At 38.0% G+C, this 26,129-nt stretch overlaps 1 protein-coding gene across 3 annotated transcripts in view; it reads right to left on the bottom strand.

Moving 5' to 3' along the window:
- The window catches only part of SCAF11 (SR-related CTD associated factor 11), a 66,154-nt gene extending 40,821 nt beyond the window's left edge, over positions 1–25,333 (bottom strand). For all 3 annotated transcript variants that reach the window (XM_037162313.2, XM_037162311.2, XM_037162310.2), the window contains exons 1-2: positions 25,091–25,333; positions 2,877–2,930 (exon numbers count right to left, since the gene is read on the bottom strand). The gene's annotated coding sequence lies outside the window, so the exon portion shown is untranslated. The remainder of the gene's footprint in view (positions 1–2,876; positions 2,931–25,090) is intronic.
- Between the last annotated feature and the right edge of the window lie 796 nt (positions 25,334–26,129).

Raw genomic sequence — 26,129 nt, forward strand, 5'->3', positions numbered from 1 at the left:
TCCTTCCATCAACGACAAAACAGAACTCCTTTCTACTCCAGTTCACTCAGGACTCCCTGTTCCTGCTTCCTCCTCCTATTCTTCAAGCAGACCCACAGCATCAAAAGAAATCAACATTCTAGTTATAACTATAATGTTAAGAGTCCGACAGATCTAAATTCAAATCTCAACTGCACTACGATGTAATTAATAGCTGTTGTTATTACCATCACTGCTAGTAAGAACAGAAAAATAGGAAACGGTAATAAAATTGTTGTTTGCCCAATTTCTTTGTTTTCCCTAGACAAAAGTGAAGGACAAAGGCCAACACAAGACTGAAAAAAAAAAAGACAAATAAACATCTCTAACAAACTAATCATCAAATCTAACAAAATATTTTGTCAGAAAGGTACAATGAGATCCTCAGGTTACAAAGAAAAAAAAAAGGTATATGAATGGCAGTGAGGAAGTTTAATTGTTTCCCACCCCATTTCTAAACCCACTCTGGCCATTACAGACTCTACTATACAAATGGGAGCCAGGGTTGCATGATAAAGACACTGGGGGAAAGTATGGGCTGTCGCTATGTTGGGCACACTTAAGCCAAGTGTTCCAAAGAACACTTCATGAAGATGCTAAATACTGTATTGATTTGTATGGCTTAGGTATTCAGAGAACCCACAGTGACTCTCTGAACTTCTCATAGATAGGCTATTCCTATTTATTCTTTATTTCTAATCTTATATCCAAGATAAACCAGTGCCCAAATTCAACCCTCTGTCTAAAGAACTTCAATGAAAAAAGAGGGGGCATTCAGTAAGGTACTCTGAGAGATATATTTCAGTGATTAATGACTTGGGCACTGGTGTTAGGCAAACTTGTGCTAATGATATTTATTGTCCACCAATAATACACATCTAAATGTTAACCATTACTATTAATGCAGCATCTTCCAGTCTTAAAATAAAGTGCCTCCCAATTATCTACTCAAAAATTTGATTCTATTTGTATGTTATTTTCCCTCAGAGAAACCATGAGCAAGGCTGTTTTTTAATGATGTCTAAAGAGGGAGTCTATCCATTATTGTAGTCTAGTGGACAAAAAAATTGGCTGTGTTTTTATTTATTATTACTGTTTTTAATCCTCACTCAAGGACATTTTTTTCATTGCTTTGAGAGAGAGAAGAAGGGGGGGGGAAAGAAAGAAAAACACAGAGAGAGAGAAACACTGATATAATAGAGAAACACTAATTGGTTCCCTGACTGACCAAGACCAATCCTACACCTACGCATGTGCCCTGACCACAACTGAACCCACAACTTTCCAGTGTACAGGACGATGCTATGCTCCAACCAACTCAGCCACACCAGCTGGGGCCAACTCAGTGTTTTTTATAAATAAAATTTGGCTGAAGCACAGCCATGCTTATTCTTTACATATTCCCCATGGCTGCTTTTGCATTATAATGACAAAGTTAAGTAATTACAACAGAAACCATATAATCTGCTAAGCCTAAAATAATTACACTCTGGCCTGTTTTATAAAAAGCTTGCCAATCCTATTAAAGACTATAGAAGATTGCCTACCTTGGAGGTTGCTTCAGTCTCTCATTACAGAGGGCTATTCAAGCTTTCTTAAGATGAGGACTCTATCTACATTTGTACTTACCTGTACTCTGGCACAACCTACTTATTATACATTTGGGTCAATGGTTCTACAATGTCATCTTTGATTTCCTTTAAAATTCCCCTGAAGGCTATGTAATCTTGTTGATTTATCTACCTTTATTTTACCATTCTGGCTTAAACTATCACAAATATACGCCACCCTACTACCTTCAATTTATTCACATCAGAGTAAGGTTAAGGCAATTAACTCCTTCAGCTTGATAATTAATTCCTTTCCAGCTTCTTTGCTACATAAATCAACTGACTCCTGCTTCTGATGTGTCACTGTTAATTTTTTAATCCCTTGCAGAATGCTCCACAAGTATTATTTTTCTTACCTAAATCCCATAAGTATTATTTTTCTTACCTAAATCTTATAACAATTTTGTCAACCTTTGTAGGTAGGCTAGGTTATTCCGACATATTTTTGTTCAGAATATCCTTCACGTGCACATTTGGCGCTGAAGCTTTAATACTAGTACTCTTCATATACAGGCAAGAAGGTTTCTTTAGCATAGGTCTTAGAAAAACTCCCTGGGTTCCAAGCTCACTGGTTGTTTGACCTTACTTTCTTTAAGGCCCGTTTTCTAATCAGTAAAAGAGAGATATAGTCACAACCACTTGAGTCATTTTAATGGGTTAAACTATACAATCACATAATCCATGTAAAATACTTAACACAAAAGAAGTACTCAACAAGCACACAGGCCCAAACACATGAAAACCTCTCCACCCCAAATGGATTTTAGGTAGAGCGTGATAAATCTGTAGGGGTCAAACAGATTTTCATTACTGAAAGGAGAAAACTCCTGCATTTCAAATATCCACATATTAAAAAAAAACGGCAGGAGTAAAAAGTTCACAAAATTTAAACTGTCAAATATTTTTTCACACATCTTATAACACAAACATAAGTAAGTTCTTTATTCTACACTGGTGATATTTATCAAGATTCTGGTTACCTTGAAATAAAACTGTTGAACCAAGACACAAATTCTAGGGTAAAAAGCAAAGAACCCTAAATTTTTTGTTTCCTATTTTCTACTTTACATAAAAATGATAAATAGCTGTAACATATGGCAACTCTAGCAAAAAAAAAAAAAAAAAAAAGGTAATGGTAAAGCTATAACCACAATAGCAGTACCTAAGTGGTGTCACTCTCTTATTTGTTTTCTAAGAGTGTCATTTAAAGTGTTTAATAAGTATACAAACATTCATAAGCCTTCTTACCTGTAAGATTCTTCAGGTCAAACAGTCAGGTAATCAGTTTTCCATCAAAGAGTCCTGGGGAGGGAATTATAAAAATTAGTCCCATTTTACTCACTTTCACTCAACTGCTCCTGCATTTAACTTGAGTTCAGAAGAAAATATATTGGAAAGTATAAGGAACAATTTATCCCAGAGGGCCCCTGGATGTGAAAACAATTTATTTAGAATGTAAGACATTTTGACAGAGTAACTATATGCCTTCAAATGTGAAGACTCATGTAGGTGCTGAAGGCCAACAATAATAAAAACATTTTATTCAGTGAGGCAGAAGCACAAGTCACTTTCAGCATACAGGAAAAAGTCAACTGAAAACAAAGTAATGGAGAATTAGGGGAAAATCTATCCCAACAAATAGATGGGTCACATCACCTTAGAAGGCAATGTGGAAAAAAATACACAAAAAAGATACTTAAACATCCCAGCACTTCAACAACTACTAGAATTTAAATTATTTCCTGAACTACAGATCGTAAAAGTATCCTCAACCAATCATCACTTTTCTTTTTCCAAACAGACCCTATACTAGACATTCCACATTTCCACAGCCTGCTTCTAATTTGTTTACTTAATAAATATTTAGTCAGTTTCCCTATTTTCTAGGCACTACTAGGCCTTAAGCACTGATATACCTAACAAAACCAGAAACCAACAATTACATTGCAATGTAGCAGGTACAGTAATGGGGTAAGTACACTATACAAGCATACAATGAGAATCAAATCTTTTCAAGATGTATGTGTTTACAAAAAAGGCTTCCCAACTGAGACCAAATGCATTAAAATTGTATTTTTCCACCTACCCACCATTATAGCATTTCCATCTTTATGAACTCAGAATTGAAATTGTCTTTTTTAACATGATAGTGGGGATTTTAACTTTTTTAAAAAGGAAGGATACATGCAATTAAGAGCACATGTCAGGTGCTGTTGTGGCCATTGTAGACCTCCTCTAAAGAAATGACCAGTGGACAATAAAAGATACATTGTGCCTGACCCCACATCATAAAGGCTTATGGCCAGAAGGGGCTTTTCAGACTAATTAATGTATCTACTGGTGGAGAGAAATACCAGTTTCTTCAAATTTTATAAACTAGTACAGTTTTATAAATTATCTGAGTATATTATCTAACCCAACATGAATTTAAAAAAATAGCATAGGCTTTAATAAACAAAATGTCCCTTCGACACCCCAATTTATTTTTTAATATATTTTGATGATTATAATATTACAGTTGTCCCAATTTCCCCCTTCACTCCCCTCTGCCCTGCACACCGCTTCCCACCTACATTCCCCCACTTTAGTTCATGCCTATGGGTCGTACATATAAGTTCTTTGGCTTCTACATTCCCTATACTATTCTTACCCTCCCCCTGTTTTCTACCTACCATCTATGCTACTTATTCTCTGTACCTTTTCCCCCTCTCTCCCCCTCCCACTCCCCTGTTGCTAACCCTCCATGTGATGATCCCCATTTCTGTGGTTCTGTTTCCGTTCTAGTTGTTTGCTTAGTTTGCTCGTTTTTGTTTTAGGTGTGGTTGTTAATAATTGTGAGTCACTGTACTGTCCATATTTTTTATCTTCTTTTTCTTAGGTAAGTCCCTTTAACATTTCATATAATAAGGGCTTGGTGATGATGAACTCCTTGAACCTGACCCTATCTGAGAAGCACTTTATCTGCCCTTCCATTCTAAATGAAAGCTTTGCTGGATAGAGCAATCTTGGATGTAGGTCTTCGGATTTCATGACTTGGAATACTTCTTTCCAGCCCCTTCTTGCCTGTAAGGTGTCTTTTGAGAAATCATCTGACAGTCTGATGGGAACTTCTTTGTAGGTAACTGTCTCCTTTTCTCTGGCTGCTTCTAGGATTCTCTAATTTTAATCTTGAGTAATGTAATTATGATGTGCCTTGGTGTGTTCCTCCTTGGGTCCACCTTCTTTGGGACTCTCTGAGCTTCCTGGACTTCCTAGAAGTCTATTTCCTTTGCCAGATCCAGGAAGTTCTATTTTATTATTTGTTCAAATAAGTTTTCCACTTGTCGCTCTTCTTCTTCCCCTTCTGGTATCCCTATAATTCAGATGTTGGAATGTTTAAAGATGTCCTAAAGGTTCCTAAGCCTCTCCTCATTTTTTGAATTATTGTTTCTTCATTCTTTTCTGGTTGGATGTTTTCTTCCTTCTGGTCCACACCATTGATTTGAGTCCCAGTTTCCTTCCCATCACTGTTGGTTCCCTGTGCATTTTCCTTTGTTTCACTTATCATAACCTTCATTTTTTAAATCTAATTTGTGACCAAATTCAACCAATTCTGTGAGCATCCTGATTACCAGTGTTTTGAACTGTGCATCTTGATAGGTTGGCTATCTCTTTGTCACTTAGTTGTATTTTTTCTGGAGCTTTGATCTGTTCTTTCTTTTGGGCCATTTTTTTTTTCTCTTGACAAGCCTGTTACATAGTGAGGGGTGGAGCCTTAGGTGTTCACCCAGGCAGGGTAACCCAGGTCACTGTGTTGTGATGCTGTATGTGGGGCAGGGGTCTGAGAGGGCACAATGGTGCTTGCTCCACTCTCTGAGTGGAATTTCAGTCACTTCTCCCACGTCACACAAGCAAATTGGGCCCTTCTACTGCTGATTCCTGTGTGGGTGGGTTTGTATACCTTCTGGGACCCTGTGGGTCTCACCAACAAACTCTCCTGTGAATCTGGGAGTTTCTCCTGCCACCTCAACCACCACAGGTGTTTTCAATCAGTGGTTTGAGGCTTTATTTCCCTGCACTGGGGCCCTGACTTTTGCAGTCCATCCTGCCCCCCAGTCATTTCTCCTGGTTTATCTGCACACGAATGTGGGACCGCTTGCTGCACCAGCTGCCTTATCAGCCAGCTGCAGGCTTGCGCACCCCACTCCTCAATCCACCATCTCACTGGGTCCTCCAGCCACTGCCTTTCTGTGAGTCCTCTCCTCCTGGCTGCCTGCTCCTACCCCTCCTGTTGGTCTGGATGAGTGTGTCTTCTGTAACTCCTTTGTTGTCGGACTTCCATACAGTTCGATTTTCTGTCAATTCTGGTTGTTTTTTAATTGTTGTTGTCCTTCTTTTGGTTGTGTGAGGAGGTACAGTGTGTCTACCCATGCCTCCATCTTGGCTGGAAGACTCCCAATTTCTTTCTATTCACGATCATGATAGTTACATATTTTTTCAACATCATATCATTTCAGTTAAAAATAAAATTCCTGCTGGTATACCACTTGCTGGTATAGTTCAGTGGATTGAGCACAGGCCTATAAACCAAAGTCACCAGTTTGATTCCCAGTCAGGGCACATGCCTGGGTTTCGGACCAGGTCCCCAATAGGAGAAACACAAGAGGCAACCATACACTGATATTTCACTCCCTCTCTTTCTCCCTCCCTCCCATGCTCTCTAAAAATAAAAAGAAATAAAATTTTTTTTAAAAAAATCTGAATCAGGAAATAAAATGAAGAACCAATAAATTAGGATGTCTATTTATAAAAACAGCAACAAAATTTTTACTTCTATCAATAGCTTCATTACACCCTACTTTACAACTACCAACCAATAATAAAAGAGAAATAGATATGAAACTCAGAGTATCAATTTTTGTTTTCACAGAATCATTTATAAGCTGCTAATGTCCAAATATTTGTGTTCCTCTACCCACCCAAGTCATATGCTGAAAACCTAACCCCTAATGGCAATGGTATGATTTAGTAAGTGGGGCCTTGGAGAAGTGCTTAAAGTCTTGTGGGTGGAACCCGCATGAATGGGATTCATGTCTTATAAAAGAAAAGTCCAGAGAGATCCCTAGCCTCTTCCACCACGTGAACACACAAGGGGAAGTCTGCACCCCAGAAGAGAACCCTCACCCTCTTCTGGCACCCTGATCTTGGACTTCTAGCCTCTGCAACTACAAGAAATCGATTTCTGTTGTTTATAAGCCACCCACTTTGCAGTACTTATAACAGCCAAAACAATCTAAGACAAATGCCCTGTTTTCAGTTACTACTGCATGTCAGCCCCTCATTATACTTTCCAGCTCAGTTTTAAAAAAAGATTATTAGTGATCTGGTTACCTGTCAGCTACTGATCAATAGCAGCAATTTCTAGGATTCTTTTATATTCAATTCCTTCACTCCAGACCTACCCAGAAAAAGGCTTATTTTCCAAACATCATTCTCTGATGAACAAATAATCCTCTACTTGCTGTTTATACAAACTGAAAACAAAGATGATGAAGTCACCCACACTTGTAGGTCTTGTAATAAAATCAACCTCATGCTTCAGAAGTTCTCTAAAATTCTTGCACATAGTATCTGCAACAGTGAATGAGTACCAAGAGTACAAAAGGATGTCACCTCATACTATTGCTCTGATGACCAATAACCTAATTATTGAAATAAATCATTTTTAAATGTTTACAAAGAATTTATAAAAATCTTAAAATGAAAGACAAGCCAGAAATTCTCAGGCAGAAAACAAATCAAAATAAAAATTAAAAAAGTTTTTCAAATGTAATATAATTATGGAAAACTAGAGTTCATGAAAACTGTGTTGTAAAGAGAAATTAATTTTCCTATTTTCTTCTACATGTAATGTAGCATCATCTCAACAAAGCTTATGCTGTTATACACAGCAGGTTCACAGATACAGTGTGGGCAAAAGTAGTTTACAGTTATTTCTATAGAAAATAATACATTAATTAATAAATAAAGAATAAACTGTGTTTCTCATTCTCACAACTGTAAATCTACTTTTGCCCCAATCTGTATACTGAAAAAACAATAAAATATAATTGACAAGCCAGATTTAACTATGACACAAGGAGATTCAAGTTGCCATTACATTGTAAAATAGAGAAGTGAGATTCTAGTTCTGGGCAAAATGGAGTAAGCACATTCCACCTTGTTAATCTCAAGGATGAAACTAAAAAACCTGGACTGGATAAATGGAGTAGCTAATTGAAAGTTCAGAAGTTAACAATAGCAGGTTGATCATTGTTATAATCAGCCTCTTCCCAAAGAGGCTAGAACCTGTTATATTACCAAACTGGCAGTGAGTTTCTAGTTTTTTTCCACATCCAGTTTTGCCCAAGCCTGGGCTTAATGGAGCCTTAAACCTAGAACATGGCCACTGATAACAAAGGGAACTCTAGAAAAAGCCCTCTAGCTCTGTCCAAGGAGTGGGGAAAGGGACTCAACACTCAGAAAAAGTAAAATAAATCTTTCTCTTTTTCCTCTCTTCTTCATCCTTCAGGTCCCAGTTCAATCCTAGGGTGCTGCTGGCTACAAGGGTGGCAGCAGCAGGGTAGCAGGAGCCTAAAATTCTGAGGAAGAGGGATCACGCTCACTGCCTGAAGCAACTCTGGCCTAATCTCATTGATTTTTCTCTCCTGTCTTCCTGTCACCTGATTCCAGATGCAACTGTGGAAAGCACACGCCACACTGGAATAAATGAACATCAAGCTTTCTAGATAGAAGACAGAAAAAAGGGCGCCAGAAATTTAGAAAAAAAAACATGGATATAACAAAGAGGAAAGAGCTTAAGAAAGTAACCTATAATTATTTATAAACTCCCAGGTTGCCCCTGAACTGCACATATATGTAGATTTAACCAATCATAAGCAGCATACCACAGATTCTGAATACTAAAAAATGGGAATAAACCCCCCAACGGCTACTATGGACATAGGTAAAAAATCAAACAGAATTCACTACAAAAGTTTGGACAATAGAACAGAGATTAAAACTACAACCGAAAGAAAGGTGGTTGGAACTTGCAGCTTCAACCAAACTGCCTGCCAAAACAAAAATATCATTCCACAGCATTTAAACAAGACACTAAGTTTCAAAACAAAATGTTCAAAATGCCCAAAACACAATAAAAAGTTGTTTGGTACAGAGAGAACAAAGAAAATATCAGTCATGTGAGAAAATCCAACCAACAGAAATGAACACCAAGATGACACAGACATTAGAGCATTGGGTAAAATTATCAGACAAAGATTTTAAGCAGGTATAAAAGCTCCAAAAAGAGCATATACTCTTGAAACAAGTGGAAAGCTAGAAAATCACAATAAAGAAGTAGAAGATACAAATAATTCTCAAATGAAAATTTTAGAAGTGAAAAATGTAAAACCTGAAATAGAAAACATACTAACAGACTCAACAGCAGAATGGGAAGACAGTGAACTTGAAGACAAATTAACAGAAATTACCCAATCTGAACAGTAAAGAGAAGAAATACTGGTTTGGAGGCTGGCACTCAACCTACTGATTCAGGTTTTTTTAAAAAAAGATTTTATTTATTTATTTTTAGAGAGGAGAGGCAAGGGAGAAAGAGAAGGAGAGAAACATCAATGTGTGGTTGCCTCTTGCACGCCCCCTACTGGGAACCTGCCCCACAACCCAGGCATGTGCCCTGACTGGGAATCGAACCAGCGACCCTTTGGTTCACAGGCCAGCACTCAATCCACTGAGCCACACCAGCCAGGGTAGAGAAGAAATATTGAAAAATTACTGCCCCAAAGATACCAAAACCTTCACATTCATGTGAAGAGCTCGACAAGGAAAGGAAAATGAGTGCACTGGAGGAGGATGACACAGCAGCAACAACAATAATAATGGCTAGAAATGTCCCAAATTTGGTGAAAGGCATAAACCTCTAGATTTAAGAAGCTCACAAACCCCAAACAGGGTACTTCTAATGAAATGGGTGCTCAGACACATCACAATCAAACTACTGAAAATTACAAAGAAAAAAACTTGCAAGCAGACTGAAAAAACAATGTATTATATTTATGAGGGGAAGGTGGGTAAATTATTTAAATAACTACTGATTTCTCATCATAAACTATGTAGACCAGAAGGAAGTGGAATTATAACCTACAATCCTTAATATAGTGAAATTATTCTTGAGGAATAAATGTGAAATATGAGACATTCTTATTCTTATTCTCATTCATATTCTGAAGGAAAACTGTCAGATTAAGTTGCCAGCTCTAAAGGAACTGCTAAATGTCCTTCAGTAAGAGGAAATGGAACACAAGGAATAATGGAAGAGCAACAGAAGTTGTAAATATTTAGGTAAATATAATTATTCTGATCTTGAATTCTTTAAAATGATTGGAAACTAAAAGCAAACATAAGGCTTCTGATACATGCAGATGTAACACAAGACAATTATAACATAAAGGGGAAGGAGAATGGGACCTATATGGTGGAAAGATTTCTGTATTTTACCTTAAGTACTAAAATACTGATTCTAAGAAGATGAAATATATTATAATCCCTAGAGCAATCCCTAAAAAGTTATGTAGAGGCCAAACACAATAGATTAAAACAGAACACTAAAAAAATTGTGTTCCATAACCCAAAGAAAGTGTTATAGAACACAACCAGAAGGAACAGAAAATAAAATGGTAAACCTAAACCCTAATGTATCAATAGTTAAAATATGTGAAATGCAGTGAAAGTATTAGCATTATAGATAGAGCTTATATCAGAAAGGTTCTCAAATCAATAATCTGAACTTCTACCTTCAGAAACTGAAAAACAAAATATACACAAAGCAGGCAGAAGGAAGGAAACACAGCAGAAGTCAATAAAATTGAAAATAGAAACACAGAGAAAAATCAATGAAACTAAAAGCTCTTTCACCAGATCAATAAAATGTAAACCTCTCGCAAGACTGATTAAAAATAACAGCACTGAACAGCCCCCACACTAAAGAAATTGAAGTTATAGTTAAAAATCTTTCAAAAAGGAAATTTTCAGGCCAAGATAATTTCCCTAATGAATTTTACTAAACATTTAAAGAAGAAATAATATTTGTTCAATACAATCTCTTCCAGAAAATGAAAGATAATACTTCCCAACTCATTTTATGAGTCCACCATTATCCTGACACCAAAACCAAAGATAATACAAAAAAATTTGATATACTGTGTTTCCTAAAAATAAACAAACTATGGTGTGCAAACAGGCAGCTATAGAATTAAGTCACAGGGTTTTGAAGTACAGCACAGGGGGTTATAGTCAATAACATCATAAGAACTTTGCATGGTGACAAACACTTACTAGACTTAGCATGTGATCACAACATAAAGTATATAAATGTCTAAGCACTATGTTGTACACCTGAAACAAATGTACTATTGTGTGTCAACTGTAACAACAACAAAAAATGTTTTTACCTATGGTACATTCATCCATACAGTGGAATACCACTCAGCCATAAAAAGGAATGGATTCATGTTTTACTCAACAACTTCGATGAATTTTTAAAAACAATATACTGAGATCTTCTGAGCTGGTGAACATGTGGAGACATGGGAAGAGTGGTTGGTGCACAACAGGAGAGGGTATGGAAGCTCCGAAATCCTTCCCACCTATGCTGCCCTGTGCCTCTCTTCCATCTGGCTGTTCAGAGTTATACCCTTTTACACTGTATCAGTGATCTAGACTTGACAAACTATACACATAAGACTCTGGACCTCTGTAGAATTAAATCAAGGTGATCATATTTATGCATGTATATTACCAGAAAAATCCCCCACTTTCTACAAAGAGAACCAATGGATCAATCCCTCAACCAGAAACTCCAAACCAATGAAATGTAATTCAATTAAAAAACCACATGTATTAAGTACTAAAATAAAATAAAATAAAGGCAACATTTTAAGTGAAAGAAGCCAGCTTCAAAAGGTTTCAGACTACACAATTGCCATTTATATGACATTCTCAAAAGGTTAAAACTGTATTGATAAAGAACTATCATCAGTGGTTGCCTGGGACAAGAGAAAGTCTGAGTACAAGGACAGCACGAGAGAGTCTTTGGGGGAGGACGATGGAACCACTCTAAGTCCTAACTCTGGTGGTGGTAATAAAAGTTTATAATGTTAAAATTCACAGAACTACATAAAATTCACCCCAGAAAGGTGAATTTTACTGTATGTTAATAAAATTTTTTAATGTTTTTAAAAGTAAAGACTAATATGAGAGCAAGTAGAGGCAAGAATATAATGCTTTCAACAAAGGTATTTTTTTTTAATCCTCACGCAAGGACATTTTTTCACTGTTTTTAGGGAGGGAGGGAGAGAGGAAGAGAAAGAGGGAGAGGGAAGGAAAGAGACATAAATGTGAGAGAGAAACATCAACTGGTTGCCTTTTCCTACCGTGCCACCCACCCCCACGACCAGGGATCTAACCTGCGCAAACTGGGTATGTGCCATGACTGGGAACTGAATCCATGACCCTTTAAAGGGTTTAAGTGTTGATGCTCCAACCAACTGAGTCACATAGGCCAGGCAAACAAAGGTACTTTTTGACTGACAATTTCACCACCTCAGTCTTTGAAATGGTTGTATACCAACACAATGGTCATAGCCAACACAAAGAGGCCACCCAAATTACATCACACAGATGAGATTGAGAGGAGATATTTGAAATTTCTATCTCTGGTTCCCGAATTTCTATAGCACTAAAAGGTCTGACAGACAACACATATCAATAGCTTGTGGAGACAGAGATTGAAAACAACAGGCACAGTGTTACATCCCCACTAAATTCTGAGCCAGAGTTGCAGAGATAGATCAGTTCCAACACTATAGTAATGGTATGGAGCTGGCTAGTTTTTATTTGTTTGGGGGAAGCCAGGCACTAACGTTGGCTCCAATTTGGGTTACACTCTTATATAACAGTTGTCCATTCTATGAAGAGAACATACCCACAAGGAAATACTTTATTTTTAAAAAGAGAAATAAGTGCCTTTTATGTTCCTGAACATTACCATAAAGAATTTGATAAATCTTAATATATGACAGGGTTCCACTATTCCTCCAAATGAAAAACCATTACATATCAGCATGCTATATGTCCTCTAATAATTTCAATACATTCATGCAATTCTTCTCTAATAACCCCACTCCTGCTTAAGGTATGGATGGAGAAGGGACTAGGAAGAGCTGGTTACATCATCTTCATTTGTCGTTGAAATTCTCTATCTCCATTTACTAAAGCACTACGACATATCTAATTTAAATGGTAAAGGGGAACCTACAGCTCTTACATTTTTTTTGCTTTCCATCCATCAGCAATTCTTCAATGCCTATTACAGGTCACTTGAAAGAGACAGGTTACAAATGTGGAAAGATAAAGTTGACATTTAGAAGATTATGCTTAGGCCTATTAGACACAAAAGGCAAAAGAACGGTGAGGTGTTAACAGACTCATCTTACCTTGGGATCAACAGCACTGTACTCTCATATCTGGGAAGAATTCCAAGAGAAGAAAGGCATCCTGGATGGAAGCAGGGAAGTAGAGAAAGAACGGGTAATATTTCTATCCTTTTCTTCTAACCCCAAACAGAAAAACTGTCAACTATATCAACTTTATCTTTAATTTCACCCTGGTCTACCTTGGCAAGACTCATGAACTGAAATGGCAATGCTTGTCTACCAACACCCCTAAAAAGGAGACGGGGGAATTAGGCAAGGCACGGGAAACACTTGCAAATAAACAAACAAATTCTAAGAATTAAAGGAGAGGAATTAATGACAATAAATGACCACCTGAAAATGCTTGTTACAGAGAAATGGAGACAGATTTCATCTGTGTCAATAGAGACAAAGAACAATTTTCAAAACAGTCCTTCTGAAATACTGCAGTTCTGTTTAAACAAGATTTTAAAAACCGTACATTACAGAGTTTCAACTCCAGAAATCAATCTTCTTACACAGACATTAAAAAGTCACTCTGACTAGTACCTCAAAAAATGTCACTTTCTTGGTACTAATCCCTTCTAAATTGGTACAAGTAGCTATAGCAAAACTAATATTAAAAATAAAAAGCAACTGCATTGTACAGTAAACATGGCTTCTACTGTTTATTCTAGCTATGTCTATTTTCTGAATCTCTTAAACTCAGGTAGTTATCTCAGCTAGAGATAAATACAATTTTGTTAGTTAAGTATGTAATCAATGTGTTCTCAAATGGATAGTTCACAATTTAAAAAGGTGTTTCACAATTTTACTCCTATGAAACACTACTACATACTCTAACCTGGAAATCTGTTATTACATAGTATGAAAACGTATTTTTAAAAAATTCTTCCACATTAGCATCAGGCATGGACAAATACTGGGGTTCTCTCCTAAATGTAATCTTATTACAAATGCTTTGAACATCCCAAGAGATAGATTTTGGTTATGTTTTTCATACTACTTTAACTATTACTTCTGACATGTAATATGTTCTCTAACTTAGCTCTCATAAAATCTCACGGTATTTTGTGAGATTATTTCCATTTTACATACAATGAAACTAAGTAACTTGTTCAAAGTCACAAAGCCAGTGGTTAGCAGCCTTGTGCCAGAAAATAAAACTAATTCAAGCCACTAGATACTAAAAGTATTCTAACAAATCACAAGTGGTAAGACTCTTCATGATTCAAATGACTGCGAAGTTATTAAACTGTTATCTGTCTTGGTCACTATATTGCCAGGATCCAGCACTAATGTCTTCAAATGAGTGCATAACAAACAGTTCTGCATGAACGATTTATGCATAACAACATTTATTCAGCACATTTTATTTGTTAGGCATGGTTCTATACTACACACACACAAACACATGCTCCATGGAGAAAAAATTAACACTTCTGCAATGAATGGAAAGACAGAGGTCCTCTGCAGAAAACAGTGACTATAAAAAAAGAAACAAATGAAAATTTTAGAACTGAAAAATACCATGTCTAAAATAAGGCCTCAGTAACAGAATGCAAATACAAAGGAAAGAGTTGGTAAATGTGAGTATACATCAATAGAAGTGATCTAATTTGAAAAATGGACAAATAAATGACTGAAAAAAAAAAAGGAAAAGTCTCAGGGTCCAGTGGACAACATCCAAAGTTCTAGTCATGTCATGTGAGTTTCAGAAAAAGGGAAAGAGACTAGTACAAAACATTTTTTGAAGAAATAAGACCCCAGAATCTCCAAACTTGGTACAAGGCACAAAATAAAAAATTGACAACATTCAGCACATACCAAATCATAGTCAATTGCAGAAAAACAAAGAAAAATGTCTTTAATGTAGACCGAGAAACACAACACACAGGAAATTAATGATTCAAATTACTAAAAACTTCTCATCGTAACAATGGAATCTAAAAACACAGCAGGACACCGTTAGTGTTAAATAACTGTTAATTCAGAATTCTACATCCAGTGAAGCAATCCATCAGAAATAAAAGTGGAAAAGACATTTCCAGTTAAGAAAAAACACAGAATTTATTACTGGGGCTACTTCAAAAGATACGCGCTAAAGGAATTTCTTCAGGCTGAAGAGAAACCATACCTGAAGAGAGAAACCTGAAATCTCAAGAAAAATAATAAACAGCTATGTATATATGAGACTATTTTTCTCCTCTTCAGTTCTTTTAAAAATATATGATTACCAAAAGCAAAAATTACATAACTGTAGAAGAGGTTTTCATTGCAAGTATATGTACTACATGTAACAACTATACTGGAGGGAGTTGTAGGGCCTCTACCTTTACTTCAAGTAGTAAATATTAGGTAGACTGAATGTTTACCTAATTCTATTCCCTATATTATAATCCCTATAGCAGCAATTAAAAGAGATTGCCAGACTAGATTTTTAAAAAGACTGAATTACACGCTTTCTACAAGAAACTCACTCTAATTTTTTTAAAGATTTTATTTATTTATTTTTAGACAGAGGAGAAAAGAGGGGAAAAGAGAGGGAGAGAAACATCAGTGTGTGGTTGCCTTTCATGCACCCCCCACTGGGGACCTGGCCTGTAACCCAGACATGTGCCCTGACTGGGAATCAAACTGGCAACCCTTTAGTTTGCAGCCCATGCTCAATCCACTGAGCTACATCAGCCAGGGCAGAAACTCACTTTAAATATACAGGAATAGATAGGTTAAAATAAAAGTATGGAAAAGATATGTATACCATGCAAATAATAAACAAAGCTAGAGTGGTTACATTAACATAAAATATATTTTAAGCATCTCTTAAGGGTTTGACTGTATTTGCTTCTCTGCCTTCAATTTTAGTTTTATCTAGTTCTGTAGCAATTTTGAAAATTAAAATTATTTTGTTTCATGCATCTCCCTCATATTCCTCATATATCGGTAGGTAGGTAACTGGATATGTACCATAGTTTCTAAAGAAATACAGCCTTATGCATTAAAGCTGTCCTATCTGAAGGCTTTCTATGACAAAGTTCTGAAATGAATGATAGCTTAAAAATCTTTAAGTTATATTTTAACTTAAAGTTAAATATAACAGTCATTACTGTTCCCCATTAGAACAGTAGTTAAAAAAACAATTTTCTTGACAGGCCATCTAGGCACACAAAACAGTGTCACAATTATATTTACGTTAACAGATCATATATCATTTATAAGCTGTCTCACTGAAAACATCTTTCAAAGCAGTACTGCTGTGGCTGCTCTCTTTAATGTTCACATTTCTGTTTTTGTTTACTTTAAGCTGCTGAAATACTACTGTGGTCAGGATATTGAGCCTGGCATTGGAATAGAAACACATACTAAGATACTGTAGCCCTTCCTGGTGCAAAAAGTAGAGTTGGAGAAATAGGATACACAAGATGAACAGTAAGGCAGCATAAGCTTGGCGCCAAATAAGAGGTACAAGCATTTTTCAGGATGAATTTAGTCAGAATGAACTCATTTAGGACAGTAATGGAAGGTAAGGCCAAAGACATAATTAAGAGCCCAGATATAATGAAACTTTTAGTCCAAGGTAGAACTTAAATTCTGTTTTGCAAAAGGCAGAATCTCCAAGGAATAGTCTCTCTCTCCCCCATTTATCTACTTGAGAATGGTTCTCAAGTTGTTTAAATTAGGAATTTTTAAGATAATGCAGAAACACAATATGGGGGAAGAGAGGAAAGTACAGAAAACGAGTTAGGGAAAAATGGAAAGAGCACTTGGGAGCAAAGGTCATGTTTCATCCCCAGACCTAACAGACACAAATAATCAACAAACCTGAAGCACTGGATTATGGGTAGGGAAAGTGCCTGCATTTTATCAGGCAATGACTAAATAGTCTGGCTGTCTTCACACATTTAATCCTCAAAATACCATACCATAGTATATATCACAAACTGTAACACACCAACATTGAACACTAGAACACTACATTAAAATGGCTTGAAAATCACTCAGAAATGGAACTGACTGAAGGACATGAAACCCAGGGATACAGTTAGCTGAAATTACCTTGGACTTAGTTAAAATAGTTGAAAAAATTTGAACATGGACTTTAAACCACTTATACAAGGTGATAATTAGTATATGGGACAACCAAAATTCAAAGCCAGGTCTGACTGATTCCAAAGCCTACACACAAAAAGTCAACTTTTATTTTATTGTCAAAATTACATTAAAAAGACTCCCCCAGAAGTACATTGAGAACTCTAAGGATAAAAGAGAGCCTAAGGAGGAAGATTAGTCTTATCACTAATAGAGATCTGAGCCTCAAGAAGGTTTAAATTTAAAAAGCTGACATTTTATCACCAATTTTCACTAAAAATTTTGGTGTAATCCCTTATATAAGAAACAAGTTAGTATAATCTTTCAAAAAGTCTCTATATGCTGCTATTCTGCCTGGAAGTACTGAAGCTCAAGTTGATGGGCAAATGTCATAAGGATGGTGAGGGAGCCTAAGTGAGCTACTGGCACTGAAGCAGAAAGGTGAGATCTTAGCATGAGGTCTGGGAAGTGTGGAGTGAGACCCTCATCCTGACACAAGTGTCAGAGCCTCAGCAGAGTGAAAATCATGCAACAGGGGGAGGGAGCAGCAGTGGCACTAGAAAATAGCTACATACTGAGGATTGATCATGTAAATAAATATTGGTAAATGAAGGATAACGGGAATCAGGTTTCTCCTTGTAAAAGAAAGTTGGAAAACTGGAACTGGAGAAACTATAAACCCTGTGGACTGAAACTGGTACCAACTCACAGTTTTCTATACACAGATATACAAGTGAATATAGCACCCAAATTTTGATTCCTAAATAACTTTCTCGAGAAGAGAAAAGAAGAGGGGAGGGGAGGAAAAAACCCATCTCCTTGGAGAAATGGTTGATTCTAGGGCAGAGTAAAAAAAGGAAGTGCTGAAAACAAACCAAAAGAGCACAGAAACTACCTTGAAAGGGCTTTCACTGGTGAAAGGTGAGACAATTTAAGAATGAATAAATAGCAAGCTTGATAAGGAATGGATTAAAGTCTCAAAATAGTTCCCCACATTTATTAATTACTAAGAGGTAAAAAAATTTTATAGTGAGGAAGCTTGGGCGACTTCACCTTAACCGATGGTCAAAGTGTATATTTGCAATGAGACAAAACGAAATTGTATGCTCCCTGATAGGATGCAATGAGAACACAACACTGTTACTGTGATACTCCTGTCAAGATGCACAATCTGAATCCAACCATAAGGAAATATCAGGCAAATCCAAATTGAGAGACATTTCACAACAAAACCAACCTCTAATATTCTAAAGTTTCAAGGTAAGGAAAACCAAGAAAACATTTAGGGACTGTCCTACGTTGAAGGAGTATAAAAAGACATTACAATTAAAAGCAATACAAAATTCTGAACTAGATCCTTTTGATACAAAAGAAATTACTGTGGAAACTGGCAAAACTTTAACAAAGCCTGAGGGTTAGATGGTAAAAATACAGCATTGTTAATTTCCTGATTTTGGTATAATTTATGCAACAGAAAGTCCTTGTCCAAATGTATCTACTACTCACTCTCAAAAGGTTGGAAGGGGGAGTTCTCTGTACTTATACTTGGGACTTCAGCAGGATGGTGTCTGTAATTTACTCTCAAATGATTCAGGGGAAAAACTTCTTTGTATTCTACCTGGAACTTTTCTTAAAGTTTGAGATTATTTTTAAAAAGGAAAAGTATTCTCTATAACATTCAAGAGAAAACGATTACCTGTGATATTCTCTTACAGCACCTGAAACTAGCATATAAGCAAAACAGTACTCCTTTCGAATGAAGAGTATGTATTTCCACCTCTTCGTGTTTTATAGTAGTTCCCCACTTTCCACAGAGGATATGTTCCAAGATCAGCAGTGGATGCCTGAGACCATGATTAATACAGAACCCTATATATGAGGTCTATCCAGAAGGCACTCAGCCACGTAATGTGAAAAATAAGAGACATTTATTGAAGAAGATACCAGATACAAGAAACATTGTACATAGGACAATGACACCTCAGGCCTTCAAAGTAGGCACCTTGGCACATCACACAGTTCTCCCAATTGCCATCAGCTGCCCCATGTGTGATATTTTCCTGAACCTCACTGACAGTCTGAAATCTCTTCCCTTGCAAATGTAGTTTTAGTTTTAGGAGGAGCCAGAAGTCACAGGGCACCAAATCTGACCTATAAGGGGGCCAACTGACCCGGGTGATTTGATTTTTTTACCAAAAACTTCACTTGAGATGTGATGCATGAGCAGGCACATTGTCATGATGAAGCTGCCAATCACCAGTTGCCCAATAGCTACGGCCTTCTGAATCCTTCAAATAGTTTCCGAAGAGGAATGTTCAAGCTTAATGCAAAATTTGATGCAGATTCATTGCTCCACTCACTCAGTCATTCCGAATGCAATGGTCACACAGTACACATGCTCCAATCAACAGCATCTACTGCCCCCACTGCCTAGTACAGTGAAGTTGTCCTTCTTCTAGCAGGCACAGTCCAGCCCACTTTCCTTGGCTGCCAGGTTACATCTATGTCACGCAAACCATTCTCATTATAGGACTGGACTTTTTCCAGATAGACTTCATACACTGTTTTTTCCTATACACACATACCTATGATAAAACTTAATTTATACATTAGGCACAGTTGGAGAATAACAGTAACTGGAAATAAATTAAAACAATATACTGTAATAAATGTTATGTGGTCTCTCTCGGCAAAATAGCATGAATTTCTTTTTCCTTCACAATTTCAAAGATAGATTTGTTCTTACTGTAGACTACAGCAACCTAAGTATTCATTTTTTCTTTCCTTACTGTATATTTTTTCTCACCATAGTCAAGAACTTTCACATTTTCACTTAAAGAAAGCACTTTATGATTTCTCTTTGTGATATCTGAATTGCCAGCATCACTACTCGTTTTCTGGGGCCATTATTAAGTAAAATAAGGGTTACCTGAACATAAGCACTTTGGTACTGTGTTTGCTCTTATAATTAAGGTGGCTACTACGTGACTAACCGCTGGTAGTACATACAGTGTGAATACGCTAGGGTGATTCATGTCCTAGGTGGGACAGAGAGGGATGACATGAGATTTAAAACTCATGAACTGTTTACTTCTGGAATTTTCCACTTAATATTTCTGGACCACAGTTGACTATAGGTAACTTAAACTGAAGAAAGGTAAACTGCAGATAAGGGGGTACTACTGTGTAAGAAAAGACTACTTCATTATATATTGGATTCTTAATGACTTTTGATCTACATCTGCACTCTCCAAAACAGCAACCACTTTTCTGGTTGCACTGGACATATTTCAAGTGCTCAATAGCCACCTGTTGCTGTCAGCTACTGTACTAGGCAGTACAGATACAGAACACTTCCAACATCACAGAAAGGTCTGCTACACTGGTAAGGAATTTGGGAGGCCAAATTATATGATGAATAACTAAATGCCAAAGAGTCATACAGACTTCAGTATTGATTCTTAGGAAGTCAAGGTTGCTGAAAAAGATCAAACAAAAATGTATGTAAAATGTCTAGAACAGAGGGTTTGGGGCACAGTAAATATCTGATAAACATCAGCTCTCTTCTGTAACATGGGTGGATAATGTATTGATCTTACTATCCTACTTATTCAAAAGGCCAATGAGTTCCATGTTGTTAAATTCAATGAAAAATCTTTCAGCTCTTACTTTAATCAATTCTCATCAACACTGACCCTAATGACTACTCTCCACTTGAAATACAAACATAACTCAGAAATACTATGGGTGTGGTTCCGGACCAAACCCATAAAGCAAGTCGTAACCTTTTTGCTGGTGTAGGGTCTTTCCTTCAATTTTTAAGAAACAACTGTGAAGCACAATGAAGCAAAGCACAATAAAATGAGGTATGTCTCAACTCTATCCCTTGGTTTCTGTTAATGCCACACTCATCCCCTACTTCTGACTTTCCCAGTATTCTTTAGGAGCTCATATTCCTCCAGCAAACTTTTTTTTTAATGCTAGAGACCATTATGATTCCATTCTAGCATTTTTTCTAAGTTATATTACCTTCCCTATGCAATTCAATCTATAGTTTCAATTACCTATGTAAATGACTCTAATTTTCCATTCCCATAACATACCTCTCTTCTGGATTTTAGAACAATACAACTAATTGCCTACAGACATTTCCACCTGAAAGTTCCAAAGGTATGATCAAACCCAATGTCAGAATCAAAAGAACCATGGTTCTTATAAGGTACCACCATCAACCCTGTTGTTTAACTGAGAAGTCATCTCTGAAAGTTTTTTCTCCTTCACTTTCAATCTGTGAACTGAGGCCTAATGATCACAAATCCCATTCACTGTCGCCCATCTCCACGTTTCTCACCCTAATTCGATCTATCCTCATCTCTTCTGGACTACTACAGCAAAGCCTTCACTAATTTTCCCACATCCACTCTTACTGCCTCTCCTCCCTTTTAATACACATCATCGCAATACTAGTCCTGCCTCCTGGGGCTATCAAAATTCACTCTAGTTGGGCCTCTGAATGACAACATTGTAAACAGTAAAATAGTTAGACCACTCTAAGCTAAATGTTCTTAGTTCCTTTTACACTCTGACAAATCTGTTTCAGGGTCACATTCTCTCATATTCTCCTCTAAAAATGTGGGCTCTTCCACTAATGTGTGGATAGAAGTAACTTAGCAGTTTATACAAAAACAGATTTGCATATTCTAAAGTTTCAAACCATAATTATGATTTTTAATGTTTTTAAAATGTTTCCAGCTGAAAGCATGTTAAACCATTAAATACATATATACCTACTATGTGTCTGGTACTACTCAGGACAAAACAGTAACCAAAATTAACAAACCCTACCCTCACAGAACTTGCATTAGATTAAAGAAGAAATACAATAAACTTAAGTTAGTAAATTATACAGTGTGTTAGAAAGTGATAGATGCTATGGAGAAATACCTAGATTTAAAAGGGTTAGGAAATGTGGGAAGACTGCTTGCTATTTTATACATAGTAGTCAGAGAAAACCTCAGTAGCAGAGAAGTGTGGTTGGAGAAAGAGTGAGATAATGAAGTCAGAGAGGAAGAAAAGGTTCAAAATATCCAGAGCCTGGTAGACCATAATAAAGACCATGAATTTTACCAGGGAAGCCATTTGAGAAGTGACATGATCTGATAAATTTTAACAGGATCACTCTGGCTATTGAGACTGTAAGTGAACAAAGGTCAGTGAAATTTTTTAGGGAGCCATTTTGCAAGTGAGAGATGCTGATGGTGTTTTCACATTTTATGTTAAAACTTTATGTGCCTAACTGCTAGGCACATAAAGCCACAACTTAAAAAAAAAAAGAAAAAGAAAGAAAGAAAAGAAAATACTATGAGGACAATGCAAGGATGAGTTCTTGGGCACAGCAACAGAGATACTGGTTATTTTAACTCTGGGCTCTACTCTGTGCTACTAACAGTATCACCATTCAGATGCAAGATAAGGTACAAGGCTAGTAATGTATTCTTTGGGACACAGGACAAAATTAAGAATTCAGGCTTTAAGCTTATTTCACAAGTCAAGATCCAATTTACATCACTGAAAGACAAGGTGAGAATGGCAGAGCTTGCTAAAAGAAAAAGTTACAATGAATATTCTAGGGATGGATGACTTTTTATCACTTTTATGCCTGCCACTCTCTTTAGTTAGGTTTAAAAACTATCACTGATAGCTAAAAAGTTCAGTATTAAGTTGATGAGTACGGTAACATTACACATTCTTATTACCAAAAGATGCTATAGATGATGAATCAACAATATCATATAATGGCACTGATTCATCCTTTCTCTGCTAATTACCAATAGAACTTTTTAAGAAAATTGCCTAAACTGGTTGATGGGGAAGTCAGTGACCCCCTGAAGAGGTTCATTCACTTTTAACCCATGGACCACCAAAAGACATACAAAAAAATTCCCCTCAAAAATTTTTCCCCACACATTTCAGGCAGCATATTTACGAGTATTTTCTTATTCTAGTTTTCTTCCTCCTCAACATACTGAAGAATACCTTCACAGCATGAGTACACGAAGAGTTAAGTAGACACCCAAATCTTGCCCGACTAAATCTCAAAATGTACTCAAATTCCCAGGCAAAAAGGTCACTATTTGAATGTAAAATAGTGATTAATATACTTGCAAGCACCAAAAAAAATACAGTGAAAAAGCACAGCAACAGCAAGAATTGCTAATTTTTTAAAAAAAACTCAGTGTATAAAAACAATACAAAGTAAACTCAGATTATATTTGGTATGGCAGTATAAAACAAAAAATCCAAAAACAATTTCAAAATTTCATTTCTTCCACCCAACAGGTTAAAACAATAAAAACAAAAGTCCCACAAACTTTCTGCTCCAGCTCTAAACCAATAGCAAAAAAGTGAAATGATGCCGCCAAATGCCAAAGAAACAAAAAAGAGAAAGCAATGGTCTGGAAAGAAACTCGATTACACATCACAATTTTAGTACAATTACCAGTAAAATACAAAAACACCTGTTATTCAAGGATGTTTTGCGCTCACTCTGACTGGTGTGGTTCAGTGAATAGAGCGCCGGCTTCTCAACCAAAGGACCGCCAGATCGATCCCAAGTCAGGGCACAAGCCTGGGTTGTGGGCCAGGTCCCCAGTAGGGGTGAGGGAGGGGCAACCACGCATTGATGTTTCTCCCGCTTTCTCCCTCCCTTCCCCCTCTCTAAAAAGTAAATACCTTAAAAAAAAATCTTTTGCCCTCATTATTCTGCTACCGACCTAAATAGTCTTTTGCATCAATTAACTTTTTAAAAATACATTTTAATATGCTTTTTCCAAAATTCAGCGAAAATTCCCAACCTGAGAAAATTAAGATAAGCATCTACTAGCCAAACCATTATATTAAAAACTTTTTGATCATTTTTGCTTAAATACCTCAGCTTACTGATAGTATGATAAAGATGTTAGGTAAAATGCAATCCAAAATGAATGAAAAATGCTCAACTCATAGATATTGTATGTGATCCGGTACAGAAATACACTGGGGGGTATTTTAAAGTGAAAAATTTCAATCTGTGAATGGTTTAAGCGAACACTCTAAATCAGGTGTTTACTTTTAAAACAAGTTTTCAAAATGCATGTATGTAGGTGACAAGCCCGCCAGCAATCTGAATGTCTCCAATGGTTCAAAATCCCTGTCTGAGAAGGGGAGGCTGATTAAGCTAAGTTTACATCTACTGGCCCTTTTGTTGTCAACCCAGGAAACGGGTTTAAACTTTGGGAGTGAGAGTAGTTTGAAATCCAAGGCATGGGGTCAACGCTGATGTTTAGCAGCAAGCCAGCAAGCGCCCCATTCCTGCGCTACGAGAGGTCACGACGTAGTAAAGTTTGGTTTCACGGGCGGGCTCGGACGCAATTGACAAAAGCAGTCTCCCCACTAAAGCGGACACAAGGGTTGGGGAGCTCCCGGAAACCCAGCAGGTCACGTTTCCACTGCAGGGAGGGGCTGTATGTGTGGGCACTCGGTGGAGTCTCCTTCCTGAGCAGCCCCCCCACCCCCCATCCCGCACCCCGGCGGCGACAGGCTTCGCCGGCACAGGCGGGTAGGCCACAAGGAGGAAATGGGACAGGGTGCCGAAAGTGAGGCCGCGGCGGCCTGAGCCGGGCCTCCCTGGCCGGGTAGAAGAGCCCTTCCCGCCGCTGCTCTTCCCCCGCCTCCAGAAGCAGCTCCAACTTTCCTCCAAGCGCAGGACGCTGCCTGGGCCGCACAATTCTGAAACTTTGTCCGCCCTCTTGTCGCCAACCTGGAAGCCCCACCTCGCCCCGACAGCTGCGCGAGCCCATCCACCCCCAGCTCGGCCGTGTTTACCTAAGGCCGAGGTCGAGGCTCTTGCTCCGCCAGCAGCCGCACCGTAAGTCCCTAGGTCCCCGTCACGCCACCACCAAGTTCCCCAACATGGAGTCCTTCGTCCGTCTGGAGGTGTTCTGGGGCTGCCGGGGCGCCAGATCTGCCGCCGGGTGGGAAGGCGGCGGCAGTGTAGGGAGCGGACCCAGGCTCTGCTGCTCCGCGCGCTGCTTGCGCCACCGCTGATACCCCTCCCCCCGCCTTGTCTGGTCTCCTCCCTCCCCTTGGGCCTCCTCCTCCCCTCGCGTTCTCTCTCCCCCTCCCTCCCTCCTTCCCTCAGCGGTGCAGCCTCTAGCTTACACACTAGAGGCAGCCAAACAGCCACGGTAGCGGTGGTTGCAGCACCCTCCGCACTCCCCGTACTCGCTTGTTATGGTCCAGAGTGTACCACTGCAGAGCTAGACCTGACCGCTGGGGGGCGCAGGCAAACCACCACCATTTGCGACAGAGGAACGTGGTGGGTGGGGTCACGTAGTGCCTGTGGGCGGGGGCGGGAGGAGCCGGAGGGAGAAAGGCAGCCAGTGGCGAGGACTTCTGGGAAACATTCTCCTGGTCCAGCCCTCTTCGTTCAGCCCTCCTCCTGCAAACTGCGGGATGTGCTCCTGCAGCTTGGCGTGGAGTGCGGACGTAGGTGCTGCTTTGGAGGTCCGGAATAGTAGTTGGAGATATTGCAGGAGGCTCTTGGACCTAGATGTGAAGGAGTTTGTGCGGCATTTGCTATCCTATTTTTATCCTAATTTGTTATTAAAAGAGTATTAATAGGTTGTCAATATATACAGTTTTCACCCAGCAGCGTTGCCCATCCAGAATACATCAGGCTGAGAGTTTGAAGCGTCCCTAACTTGTGAGCCTACATCAATCTTCCTTCCTGGTGGGCATTTAAAATATTCCCAAGGGGAGGGTAGATAATGACATATGATTATTCATTCAGTAATTTGTCACAGCCTGTGATGTGGAACATGTATACCCTTATAAGTTGCTCTCCGCCACACACACACACACA

The sequence above is a fragment of the Artibeus jamaicensis genome, unplaced genomic scaffold (assembly GCF_021234435.1).
Source record: "Artibeus jamaicensis isolate MK-2021 breed Jamaican fruit bat unplaced genomic scaffold, CSHL_Jam_final contig_233, whole genome shotgun sequence".
In the NCBI taxonomy this organism is placed as follows: Eukaryota; Metazoa; Chordata; class Mammalia; order Chiroptera; family Phyllostomidae; genus Artibeus; species Artibeus jamaicensis.